Genomic DNA, 12,536 nt, shown 5'->3' with positions numbered 1-12,536 from the left:
ATCCCAAGCCTAGTGTCTCCTTTCCTGCCTCCTCGCACATCTTGCAGTTATGTTCTCAGGAAAGTCAAGTAGGTTTAACGTTAATCAAAGACAAACCTAAGTAGAGGAGTAAATCGACTACCTGCTCCTCCTCTCCAAACCGTATGTAGTAATGAATTCAAAAGCAAAATATTTTCATTATCCATGCTAGCAATTCTTGTCACTAAGGACGAAAGTTGAGTTAATAATAAGCCTACAGGCCCTTACTTCGAAGATATAAGGATAACGTATAAATCAATGTTGCTATATTATTTCTAATGAAATATTTTTTAAATTTTTACACTTGTATGTTTTATTTTCTTCTTATCACATTTATAACATGTAATAGGTCTTAGTGCTGTCCATTAAATATTTCTGGTTTTCCTCCAAGATTCACAATAGTAGTATATTTCCTGAACTCTAGAAGTTAGGTGTGGGCATGTGATTTGCTGTATAGTTAAGACAGTGTGGGTGAAGGAAATGGATGCCACTTCCAGACAAACTTTGGGAGCCAATGCATGATTGCCTGTGCTTTGCTTTCCCTTTGCCACAGTGACTGGTGACTTTCTGGGTGACGGCTGCTTCTTCGGTCTGATTCACCCGGTAGATCCCTCAGCCAACTCTGTGATAGATATGCAGCATGAGGTGGAAATCAACCCTGGATGTTTTAAGTGACTGAAACTTTGAGGTGGAATGTTATTGCAGCATTACCTAGCCTCATTTGACTGAAATATAGGCTTTTAAAAAGGCTTCTGAGGGGCCGGGCGCGGTGGCTTACGCCTGTAATCCCAACACTTTGGGAGGCTGAGGCGGGTGGATTATGAGGTCAGGAGATCGAGACCATCCTGGCTGGCACAGTGAAACCCCGTCTCTATTAAAAATACAAAAAATTAGCTGGGTGTGGTGGTGGGCACCTGTAGTCCCAGCTACTCAGGAGGCTGAGGCAGGAGAATGGTGTGAACCCAGGAGGCGGAGCTTGCAGTGAGCCGAGATCACGCCACTGCACTCCAGCCTGGGTGACAGTGAGACTGTTTCCAAAAAAAAAAAAAAAAAAAAAAAAGGGCTTCTGAGGATTAAAATGAGAAATGAGCCTCTAGATAACCTTTAAGATAACTTCAGAAAAGAGTTTGGCTTGGTGAGTGTGATAAAACACTCACCCTCTACAAATTGGAGGGACTAATGATAATTTTGCCCATCTTTCTAAAAAGGCTTATTTTCCAGTCCTTTGATGACTTACATTATATAGCATAATATGTAAATATTATGTATATAACATAATATAGCCCCTTATAACAAGTTTTTTCCCCAACAAACATTAACTAAAAGTTTTGCAAAGTATCATAGCAAGCTAACATGGAGGAAATTGCTCTTGTATTTAAAATTTAATATTAAAAATTTCACATTTGTAAAACTTTGGTTCTAAGACCTCCCATGCTCATAATCTACAAGACTGGCCCTTTTTGGTTAGATTTGCTGCAAGAACCTGACAATAAGGACTGAGTTGACAAATCTGTTGAATAAATTTATGCTAGGCTTCACAGTGTCAAATTTATATTTTTAGCACCCTCTGCTGGAGAAACTATATACACTTCTGATAAATACGGGTGATTTATGCCAATGTGATCATTCTGACTTGTGTCTTAAATATAGGGTTTGGAGAATGTTATTTAAAATCTGTACTAAAAGAAGCCTCTCCTTTAAGCTTTTAAGGCCTTTTAAGGCCTCTCCTTTTAAGGCCAACTGGCCTTCTCACACACTATTCATGCACCAGTGGTATTTGTCTCCTGCAGATCCCCTAGAAAGACATATACATGTTCATATAGTTATTAATGTGTATATAATTTACACATGGAAAAAGTAGAAATGTCCTTAATGAAAATGAGAAATTTGTAGGCCGGGTGCAGTGGTTCACACCTGTAATCCCAACACTTTGGGAGGCCAAAGCGGGCGGATCACAAGGTCAGGAGATCGAGACCATCCTGGCTAACATGGTGAAACCCTGTCTCTACTAAAAATACAAAAGTTAGCCAGGCGTGGTGGCGGGTGCCTGTAGTCCCAGCTACTCAGGAGGCTGAGGCAGGAGGATGGCGTGAACCCAGGAGGCGGAGCTTGCAGTGAGCTGAGATTGTGCCACTGCACTCTAGCCTGGGCGACAGAGCAAGACTCCGTCTCTTTTAAAAAAAGAAAAAAAAAAAGGAAATTAGAAATTTGTAATAATTTGTAATATGCCTTTCTTCAAAACAGCCTCCCCACCATGTATTCTTGTGGGCAAGCACACTTACAGCTTCCAGTCTCTCTACAGTATCTTCTGATTCATCTGCCAAATCTCAGTCCACATTATGTCATTCCTACTCATTCATTCAGCAAACCATGTGACAAAGTGTTAAGTGGTGGGAATCCCATTTTAAGCTAAACCCATTATCTCCTATCTTAGTCTGTTTTATGCTCCTATAACTGAATACCACAGTTTGGGTCATTTATAAGGAAAAGAAATGTATTTTTTATGGCTCTGGAGGCTAGGGAGTTTAAGGTTGAGGGGCTGATCATCTGAGAAGGGCTTTCTTGCTGTGTCACCCACAGTGGAAGCTGGAAGACCATGAGAGAGCAGAGGAAAGGGGGTCGAGTTCATTTTATCAGGAACTCACTCCTAACCCACTCCCAGGGGAATGGCATTAATCTATTTATGAGGGCAGAGCCTCTATCACCTCTTACAGGTCCCACCTCTTAATGTTGTTACAGTGGCAATTAAATTTCAATGTGACTTTTGGAGGAGACATCCAAAGCATACAATATCTCTGTCTTTAGGGAGTTTATGGTCTTATTGGAGAACAGACTTTCACCAAATGAAGAGGTTGGTAAGTATTTAATTATGAACTGTAGGCCAGGCACGGTGGCTCACGCTCTGTAATCCCAGCACTCTGGGAGGCTGGGAGGCGGATGTGGATCACTTGAGGTCAGGAGTTTGAGACCAACGTGAGCAACATGGTGAAAACCGTCTCTTCTAAAAATACAAAAATTAGCTGAGCATGATGGCATGTACCTGTAATTCCAGCTACTCCGGAGGCTGAGGGACAAGAATTGCTTGAACCCAGGAGGCAGAGGTTGCAGTGAGCCGAGATTACACCACTGCACTCCAGCTTGGGCAAAAGAGGGAGACCCTGTCAGAAAAAATAATAATAATAATAATTAAAAAAATAAATAGTTATGAACTGTGATATGTATTTTGAAAGGGTACTCTATGTGACTATCTTAATTATATGACTATGTTAACCTAATTTAGCCGACTAAGTTAGAAAGCAGTATTTGGGCTAAGATGACCTGAACTCGGTGGACAGTGCTAACCAGCTGAAGAGAGGGGTGGGCTGGTGGAAGAGAAACATTGCACACACGGAAAGCAGCAGGTGCACCGCTCTGCATCTAGAAAGGATGAGTGAAAGACAAACAAGATTCCATAGTAAGGAGATCGGGGGAGTGTTGCTCTTTTACTTTAGAATAGTGGGAGCTGGTAAAAAGGGGCCAGTGGAAGCAGGGTAGATGGGATAGGCAGTACACTCTCAGCTCTGCATTTCAAAACAAAATTGCTCTTGCTGTGTTTGGGAGAAGAAATAATTGGTTGGATATAACAAGATTGGATTCCCTTTACTCTAGAATTAAACCTAGTGCCCAAGCATGATATGTAAGTTTCTCTAAGTGGGCTCTGTCTGTTTTTTCAATTTCATCCTTACACGCTCTGTGATACTGATTGTTTCCTGAGAATATGTATCATGCTCACTTGAAAGGCCTTTTCTTTTTCTTACTTCTCCTTTCTCCATCTGTGGAAATGCCATTTATTTGTTTAATTTATTATTATTATTATTATTTTTGATACAGAGTCTTCCTGTGTTGCCCAGACGAGTGCAGTGGCATGGTCTCAGTTCACTGCAACCTCCACCTCCCAGGCTCACGTGATTCTCCTGCCTCAGCCTCCCAAGTAGCTGGGATTACAGGCACCCGCCACCATTCCCGGCTAATTTTTGTATTTTTATTAGAGACAGGGTTTCACCATGTTGGCCAGGCTGGTCTCGAACTCCTGACCTCAGGTGATCCGCCAGCCTCGGCCTCCCAAAGTGCTGGGATTACAGGCATGAGCCACTGCACCCAGCCGGAAATGCCATTTATTCTTAAAATACCAATGCAAGACCACATCCTTTGGGAAGCTTTCTCTTTTTTCATCCCCACTCAACATGAATTCTGCTTCTACTTCCTCTACACTTCCATAACATAGCATCTGCATTTCTACATAAGACATCTCACACTTCTCTGCACCATGAGATTGTAAAAAATATAAAAGGGATAATAGCTTCTTTCCTTCCTCCAGCCTCCCCCGACCCCCGGTATTTCCTAGATCATTGCTTTGAACTCAATAGGGCACTTTGAAATGAAATTCATCATTACATTTCATTATACTATAAATTTCATTAGATCTCTCATAGATCCACATTAGTAAGGTTACATTCGTACATGCAAATACATGTAGAGGCACACTTCTAAGAGCAGAATGGGCAGGAAGTTAATGCTTTGCTTGGGTTGAGAGAGAACACCCTAGAAAGTAGACAGAGAAAGGGAAGGGAGGTGGGAAGGAATAGGGAGGTGAGTTGGAGTGGGGAGGCAAATAGGTGAAAAGTGAGTAGTAAGTGAGGTGGCCAGAGGATGACCATATAAATAACCGTGCTGACACGGTTTGGCTGTGTTCCCACCCAAATCTCATCTTGAGTTGTAGCTTCCGCAACTCCCACGTGTTGTGGGAAGGACCTGGTGGGAGGTAATTGAATCATGGGGGTGGGTCTTTCCCATACTATTCTCATGCTAGTGAGTAAGTCTCACAAGTTCTGAGGGTTTTTTTGTTTTGTTTTGTTTTTGAGATGGAGCTTGGCTCTTGTTGCCCAAGCTGGAGTACAGTGGCGTGATCTCGGCTCACTGCAACCTCTACCTTCCAGGTTCAAGCAATTCTCCTGCCTTGGCCTCCTGAGTAGCTGGGATTACAGGCGCATGCCACCATGCCTGGCTAGTTTTTTGTATTTTTAGTAGAAATAGGGTTTCACCTTGTTGGTCAGGCTGGTCTCGAACTCCTGACCTCAGATGATTCTCGCGCCTCAGCCTCCCAAAGTGCTGGGATTACAAGCGTGAGCCACCATGCCCAGCCAAGATCTGATGGTTTTATAAAGGGGAGTTTCCCTGCACAAGCCCTCTTCCTTGTCTGCCACCATGTGAGATGAGCCTTTCACCTTCCACCATGATTGTGAGGCCTCCCCAGCCACATGGAACTGTGAGTCCGTTAAACCTCTTTCTTTTGTGAATTGCCCAGTCTCAGGTATGTCTTTATCAGCTGCATGAAAACGAACTAACATACATGTTGATCTAAAGTTGAAGGCTTGCTTCAGACAACTTCTGTTTTTCTCACACATTTACACTAAGGGCTGGAAAAACAGATATGAAATAGTCATGAACAAATAAACTAGTTGGTGTGTGTGTGTATACATATGTGTATGTCTACATATAGAGAGATAGCTACACCCATATGTATATCTCTGAAAATGTAAGACAAGATATAATGTGTACTTACTATTCTCTTTTGCCATTTTCTAGTTTGGGGGAAAGTTCTATTAAATCTAAGTTGATAAACATTATTCCCCCTGCTAATACCACAAGTCCTGACTTGTAAGGAGGACAAAGCTGAGGTCAGTGCATAAGTATGAGCTGCGGATCTTGTGAAAACACAGATTCTGATTGAGTAGGCATGGAGTGCAACCTGAGTTTCTGCTTCAGGTGATGCTGATTCTGCTAGTCTGTGGCCCACACTTTGAATAGCAAGGGACTGGATGGTTTCTGGTAATCCTTTCTAATTCTGTTGCAGTTGTTTTGCTTGAAAAACTTTCTACCTTTTGGAAGTATTCACTTATAAATCACTTATAGTTTAATCTGTATAGTTTCAGGTGATAACAAAATAGGACATTTCAAGGCAATGAATTAAAAAGGTAAGTAACAATATTAAATATAACCCAGAATTTTCTCTAAGGCAATAAACATTTTCAAAGTAAGTGACAAGTGTGAGGCTTGAATTTTTAAGGATGCACTTAAAATCCAGTGGACAAGCCATTGTTGAGTGAAAATTCAGGCCTCGTCTCTCTTATTGGAAGGTGAATGTGAGCTAGATCAGTAGATATCAAAGTTTTTGTTTGTGACCCACAGTGAGAAACATATTTTAGGTTATGATCTTGCACATAAATAACAGTTTCACAAACAAAACAATATTAATATGTACTCTGATAACATTCATTCTATAGCAATCCTTTTTTTTTTTTTTTTGAGACGGAGTTTCACTTTTATTGCCCAGGCTGGAGTGCAATGGTGCAATCTCGGCTCACTGCAACCTCCGCCTCCCAGGTTCAAGCAATTCTCCTGCCTCAGTCCTCTGAGTAGCTGGAATTACAGGCATGCGCCACCACGCCTGGCTTACTTTGTATTTTTAGTAGAGATGGGGTTTCTCCATGTTGGTCAGCCTGGTCTTGAACTTCTGATCTCAGATGATTTGCCCACCTCGGCCTCCCTCTCAAAGTGCTGGGATTACAGGCGTGAGCTACCGCACCTAGTCTGCAATCTATTTTTTAAAATGCTTTTCACAAGCGCATAGTGGCCTGCAACTCGCAAAATTGGAACTGGATGACCTTTTCAGCCTTCATCTTTAAAAAAAAAATCACTATTCATTGGCAAAATGTGATAAAATTGTATTGCATTTAGGTTCCTAAAGCATTCATTTGTCTTTTTTTTTTTTTTTTTCCGGAGATGGAGTCTTGCTCTGTTGCCCAGGCTGGGGTGCATTGGCACGATCTCGGCTCACTGTAAGCTCCGCCTCCTGGGTTCAAGCAATTCTCCTGCCTCAGCCTCCCAAGTAGCTGGGACCACAGGTGCATGATGCCATGCCAGGCTAATTTTTTGTATTTTAATAGAGATGGGGTTTCACCATGTTGCCCAGGCTGGTCTCAAACTCCTGAGCTCAGGGAAACCACCCACCTCGGCCTCTCAAAATGCTAGGATTACAGGCGTTTCTATTGTGTGAAATGGAATATTGGAAAGTGGGATTCCAGGGTAGGCTGGATGGCAGAAAAGACCTGCTTGCTATGTCTTCCAGGAGCACTTTTTATTATAGCTACCACTTATTTTCCCCCTAATCTACAATATAACTACATGTTTGACTTCTGGAATTTTATAAAGGCAAACTGGAGTATTTTTCCCTCAAAACTACTTAACCCTCACTTAAGCAGGCAGTAGAGCAGCATGAACTGATGGCAGGCTGTCTGGTCAACATCCTGGCCATCCCACGTACTAGCTGTATAATTTTAGTCTACTTACTTAACCTTACATGCCTCACTTTCCTCATCTGTGAAATGGGAACAGTAATACTAGTTGAGTATCCCTTTTCCAAAATGCTTGGGACCGGAAGTATTTAGAATTTCAGATTTTTTTTTTTTTTTGATTTTGGAATATTTGCATAAACATAATGAGATATCTTGGGGATGGGACCTAGGTCTAAACATAAAATTATGTTTCATATATACCTCATACACATAGCTTGAAGGTCATTTTATACAACATTTTAAATAATTTCGTACATTAAACAAAGTTTGTGTACACAAGGTCAAGGGTGAAATTTTCTACTTGTGGTGTTGTATCAGTGCTCAAAACTTTTGGATTTTTGAATTAGGGATGGTCAGCCAATAGTTCCTACCTAATAGAATTGAGGTGAAGATTGAATGAGTTAACATCGTAGACAAGCACAACAGGAATGTTATTAGCTACTGTTAGCTAGGCTTAAATTACAATGTAAAGTTTGAGCCTAACTCCAATTTCATGACAAAGTAGAAGAGTAGCAATATAATACGTATTACTTATTAATATAATAATAAGTACTTCTAAACCAGTGTCTTGATATGGAGCTATAGTAAATATTAAGTCCAATAAAAGTGCTTTTTTTTTTTTTTTTTTTTTGAGACGGAGTCTCGCTCTGTAGCCCAGGCTGGAGTGCAGTGGCCGGATCTCAGCTCACTGCAAGCTCCGCCTCCTGGGTTCACGCCATTCTCCGGCCTCAGCCTCCCGAGTAGCTGGGACTACAGGCGCTGCCACCTCGCCCGGCTATTTTTTGTATTTCTTAGTAGAGACGGGGTTTCACTGTGTTAGCCAGGATGGTCTCGATCTCCTGACCTCGTGATCCGCCTATCTCGGCCTCCCAAAGTGCTGGGATTACAGGCTTGAGCCACCGCGCCCGGCCAAAAGTGCTTTTGGTAATCCCAAATGCAATTTCCCCTCAGTCCTGATTCAAACAGGCCTGCAATAACTTAGTTATCCAACTGATTAGCATTCTAAAACCATACTGAGGGAAAAAATTCTACCAGAAATTTACATCTTGTACTAGAAAATGAAGATCCAGTAATGTCACATTTCTGTGGGAATGTAACAATCAGGGCTTTTGTGGTTTAAATGGAACGATGCAGGCTCCATTCTGTGTAACACCAAAGAAAGTATGACATGTTTGAGAAATTTGTATTTTTTTGCATGATGGTCTTCCTTTCTTTGTTGTTACTCATTTTTGGGGTGGAGGGAGGTCAGTGGAAAGTACTTATGGAAGTTTAGAAAAAGATAGATTCAGCTGCTAAAGGAAGGAAATACGGTATCTATTTTTTCAAATGTTCTACCTATTAAATTGTGAAAATAATAGTATAGATACCCTTTCAAAGTTCTAAATTGGTTAACTTTCCCCCAAAACACTAACAAGTGAACCTAAACAGCTACAATCTAAACTTTTATAAATATGGTCTAGAACTAAATATTCTACCTGTCATGGGAGTGATTACACCACAGAAGGAAGTGAGAATCAGTCATACTTGCCTTCTTGTTTATGACATGTCGTTGCTGTCTGTGTAGGTAAAAATCTATTACTATAGTTAGTCATCTAAATTGCCATAGGGAACTGGTGTGTGTTCAGTGCCTAACTGCAGCTTAACCACTTCTAAAACTGGAACCATAAAGGCTTCATATGCATGTGGATTTTCATAACGTCAGAATGGGAGTAAGGCACAGAGTATTTAAAATAAAGGTATTTTTCCAAATAAGGTCTAAAAGGAAAACATGAACTCCCTCCTCTCCCTAGTTCCCTACTCCTGTTAGTCATAAAGCTTGCCCAAACGCATCCTCTCTTTCCCACCCCTCCGCCCTCCCTATGTCCTTGCCCAGGACTTCATTAGCCCACATTTGCATCTCTACAGCCTCCTGCAGGCTGCCTTGAGATCTGAGGCCTTTCCAGCATATCATATCCTTAATACTACTGCTGGACCTAATCTGTTAAAAACATTACTTTGGGCTTGTCATCTTCTCTCTTTATACTCTCATCACTTCCTTGCTTTAACGTTCCCAAGCTTGCAGATGGCCACTTGAGTCCTGGCAGCTCTCCTGATTGCCCCTCATGCATACATACACTGGAACCTTCCCACTGAACTCCTGTATCCAGATGTTCCACCATCACGCTCCAAATCCTGCATGGCAAATGCCATCTTGCTCCTCTCCCCAAGTCAAAGATTTCAGGGCACTGACTTTCATTCAGTCACTTGAGCTAGCAATCTAGAAGTTATCTTTGGCTCTTCCCATGTCCTCAGCAGCACAGACAGTTCATAAGTTCTGGCCCCACTGGGTTGTCCCCATCTGCCTTCCTTACATTCACTTCTTGTGACTTTTTGCCCACATGAGTAGACTTTGCAATTTAATGCTGTATTTTAAGGACATAGAAAATATGAGAAAGTATATGTATTTATGTTAAAAGGTAAGAAATTAAGCTTTCTTAATATTTGCTATAAGGATAGACACTGGGTCCTCAATTTGTCTCTTATGTTCGATGATCACGTGTCAAATAGAATACTAGGAAGGATCCTGAGGGCATGGTAGGAGTTCCACTGTCAGTGTATCACTCTGTATTGCTGTTTCCTTGCTATGAGTTGTTTTCAATGGGTCTCATTTTGTAAAAGCAAGATTTTAAAATAACAGGCCATGGCCTGGTGCAGTGGCTCACACCTGTAATCCCAGCACTTTGGAAGGCTGAGATGGGCAGATCACGAGGTCAGGAGATCGAGACCGTCCTGGCTAACACGGTGAAACCCCGTCTCTACTAAAAATAAATAAATAAATAAATAGCCGGGCATGGTGGCGGGTGCCTGTAGTCCCAGCTACTCCAGGGGCTGAGGCAGGAGAATGGCATGAACCCAGGAGGCGGAGCTTGCAGTGAGTTGAGATTCCGCCACTGCACTCCAGCCTGGGCAACAGTGGGAGACTCCATCTCAAAAAATAATAATAATAAAATAATAGTAATAAATAAATAAATACAATAAATTAACAGGCCATCACTAAAATGGCCAGGCAAACCTTTTCTTACCACCAGGAGTTTTCTGACTTTTTTTTGGCAAAGTACTTAAAGATAAGTTACACATATTTTTTATTTCTTTTAGATGAAAGTGTCATAAGTTAGATTCCTGGGAAGAAAATTCTGAGACACATTCTGCTGGATGATTATTAGGGCTCATCCTTGGTTTCAACACCCATAGAAGGAAGGGGGAAGAAGGAATCGAACAGAGGAGAGACAGAAGTCGAGATGCATTTCAGGCCGGGACTCTTGACTGAACCCACAGGAGCTTTGGAGCTAGAATGGCCCTTCAGAGTTGTCCTGAGTTGGGCTGAGATGGCCAGTTCTTTATATTCCTGCATGGGATAGTCACTGGATGTCCACCCCAGGAAGCAGTGTGGCCAAGACAGTCCCTGAAATGCCTGCCAGCACTCCCTATACCTGGAGCAATGAGACCAACATCACAGGGGGATATACTGGGTGAGGATCACAGCATTCATCCCAGAAGATGAGGATACAGAATTGGCTGACTGCTACATTCTAAATGTCAATGTTCCCCAAAATTCATATGTTGAAACTTAATTCCCCAATGTGATGGCATTAGGAAAGGGGGCCTTTGGGAGGGGCTATAGGTCATGAGTGGGATTAGTGTCCAGAGAGCTGCCTTGCCCTTCCACCATGTGAGGACATAGTGAGAAGGTGCCATCTATGAACGAGGAAGTGGGCGCTTACTACCAGACACCCACTCTTCGGGCAACTTAATCTTGAATTTCCCAGCATCCAGAACTCTGAGAAATCAATTTCTGCTGATTATAAGCTACCCAGTCCATAGCATTTTGTTAAAGCAGCTGAAACTAAACTAAGACAGTGACGTTTTCTGCAACAAAAAGATAGAGTGAGTCTCTATAGCATACCATGTAACAGATGTGTTTGGAAAAATAACCTCATTTCATATGTTTCCTCAAGCTAAAAAGAATATCATAACAACAAATGAGAAAATAGTTGGTTTAGAAATATTGCACCCTATGGAGAGAGTATTTTGGATTTGGTTTTTTTGTTTTGTTTTTAACTTTTGTTTTAGGTTCAGGGGCACATATGCAGGCTGGTTATATAGGTAAACTCATGTCACAGGGATTTGTTGTACAGATAATTTCATCACCCAGGTACTAAGCCTAGTACCCAATAGTTGCTCTTTTTCCTCCTCTCCCTCCTCCCACCCTCCACCCTCAAATAGGCCCCAGTTTGTGTTGTTCCTTTCATTATGTTCATGAAGTTGAGAGAGTGTTTTGAAAAAGAATGTTGGAAAGCATTTCCACTGTTAGATGATTTTAAGTCAAAAAGTTATATAACAGTGTCACCTATCTAGATGCACACAAGCATGGACACAGAATTGTTTCATATGTTTAAAACTTTTCTAGATCCTTTTGTGGTTCATAAGCTTGATGATTGAGTTTTCACTTCCACGTGTGAGATGTGCCTCCCTTGAGCCTTGTTACAACATTGGCACATTCCCTGCCTGATGTGAACAATAAAAATAAAAAATAAAAATTTGCTAAACAGAGTTTCTGTGGATTTCTAACTTATTTATAAAAACAATAAAAATGTAACGTATTCCATTTAGTGTTCAAGAACAACTAAGTAACAGTGAAGGGGTGGCCTGCCCCTCCACACCTGTGGGTGTTTCTCGTTAGGTGGAACGAGAGACTTGAGAAAAGAAATAAGACACAGAGACAAAGTATAGAGAAAAGCGGGGGCCCAGGGGACTGGCGCTCAGCTTACAGAGGACCCACGCCAGCACCGGTCTCTGAGTTCCCTTAGTATTTATAGATAATTATCTTTACCATCTTAAAGATTAGGGAGTGGCAGGACAATAGGATCGTTTTTAGGGAGGAAATCAGCAGTAAGACATAAGAACAAGGATCTCTGTGACATGAATAAGTTTAAAGGAAAATCCTGTGCCTAGAGATAAACCTTTAGCAGCATTGTTTCATCCTATCACATGGGGATAAACCTTGGACAATACCTAGCTTTTCTAGAAACAAAGACACACCCTGCATGCCCAAAATCCATTAAACCTTGAGTTACCACAGCACAT

The 12,536-nt window shown here is 41.6% G+C and overlaps 1 non-coding gene across 1 annotated transcript; it reads left to right on the top strand.

Annotated features, from left to right (window-relative positions):
• The first annotated feature begins 11,859 nt into the window (after positions 1–11,859).
• LOC123573248 (small nucleolar RNA U13) lies at positions 11,860–11,963 on the top strand. The gene has a single exon (XR_006697975.2). It is a non-coding gene; the product is annotated as a small nucleolar RNA U13 (small nucleolar RNA).
• The last annotated feature ends 573 nt before the right edge of the window (positions 11,964–12,536 follow it).

The sequence above is a fragment of the Macaca fascicularis genome, chromosome 4 (genome assembly GCF_037993035.2).
Source record: "Macaca fascicularis isolate 582-1 chromosome 4, T2T-MFA8v1.1".
In the NCBI taxonomy this organism is placed as follows: domain Eukaryota; kingdom Metazoa; phylum Chordata; class Mammalia; order Primates; family Cercopithecidae; genus Macaca; species Macaca fascicularis.
The sequence above is the reverse complement of the archived record's forward strand: the minus strand, read 5'-3'. Positions and strand labels throughout refer to the sequence as shown.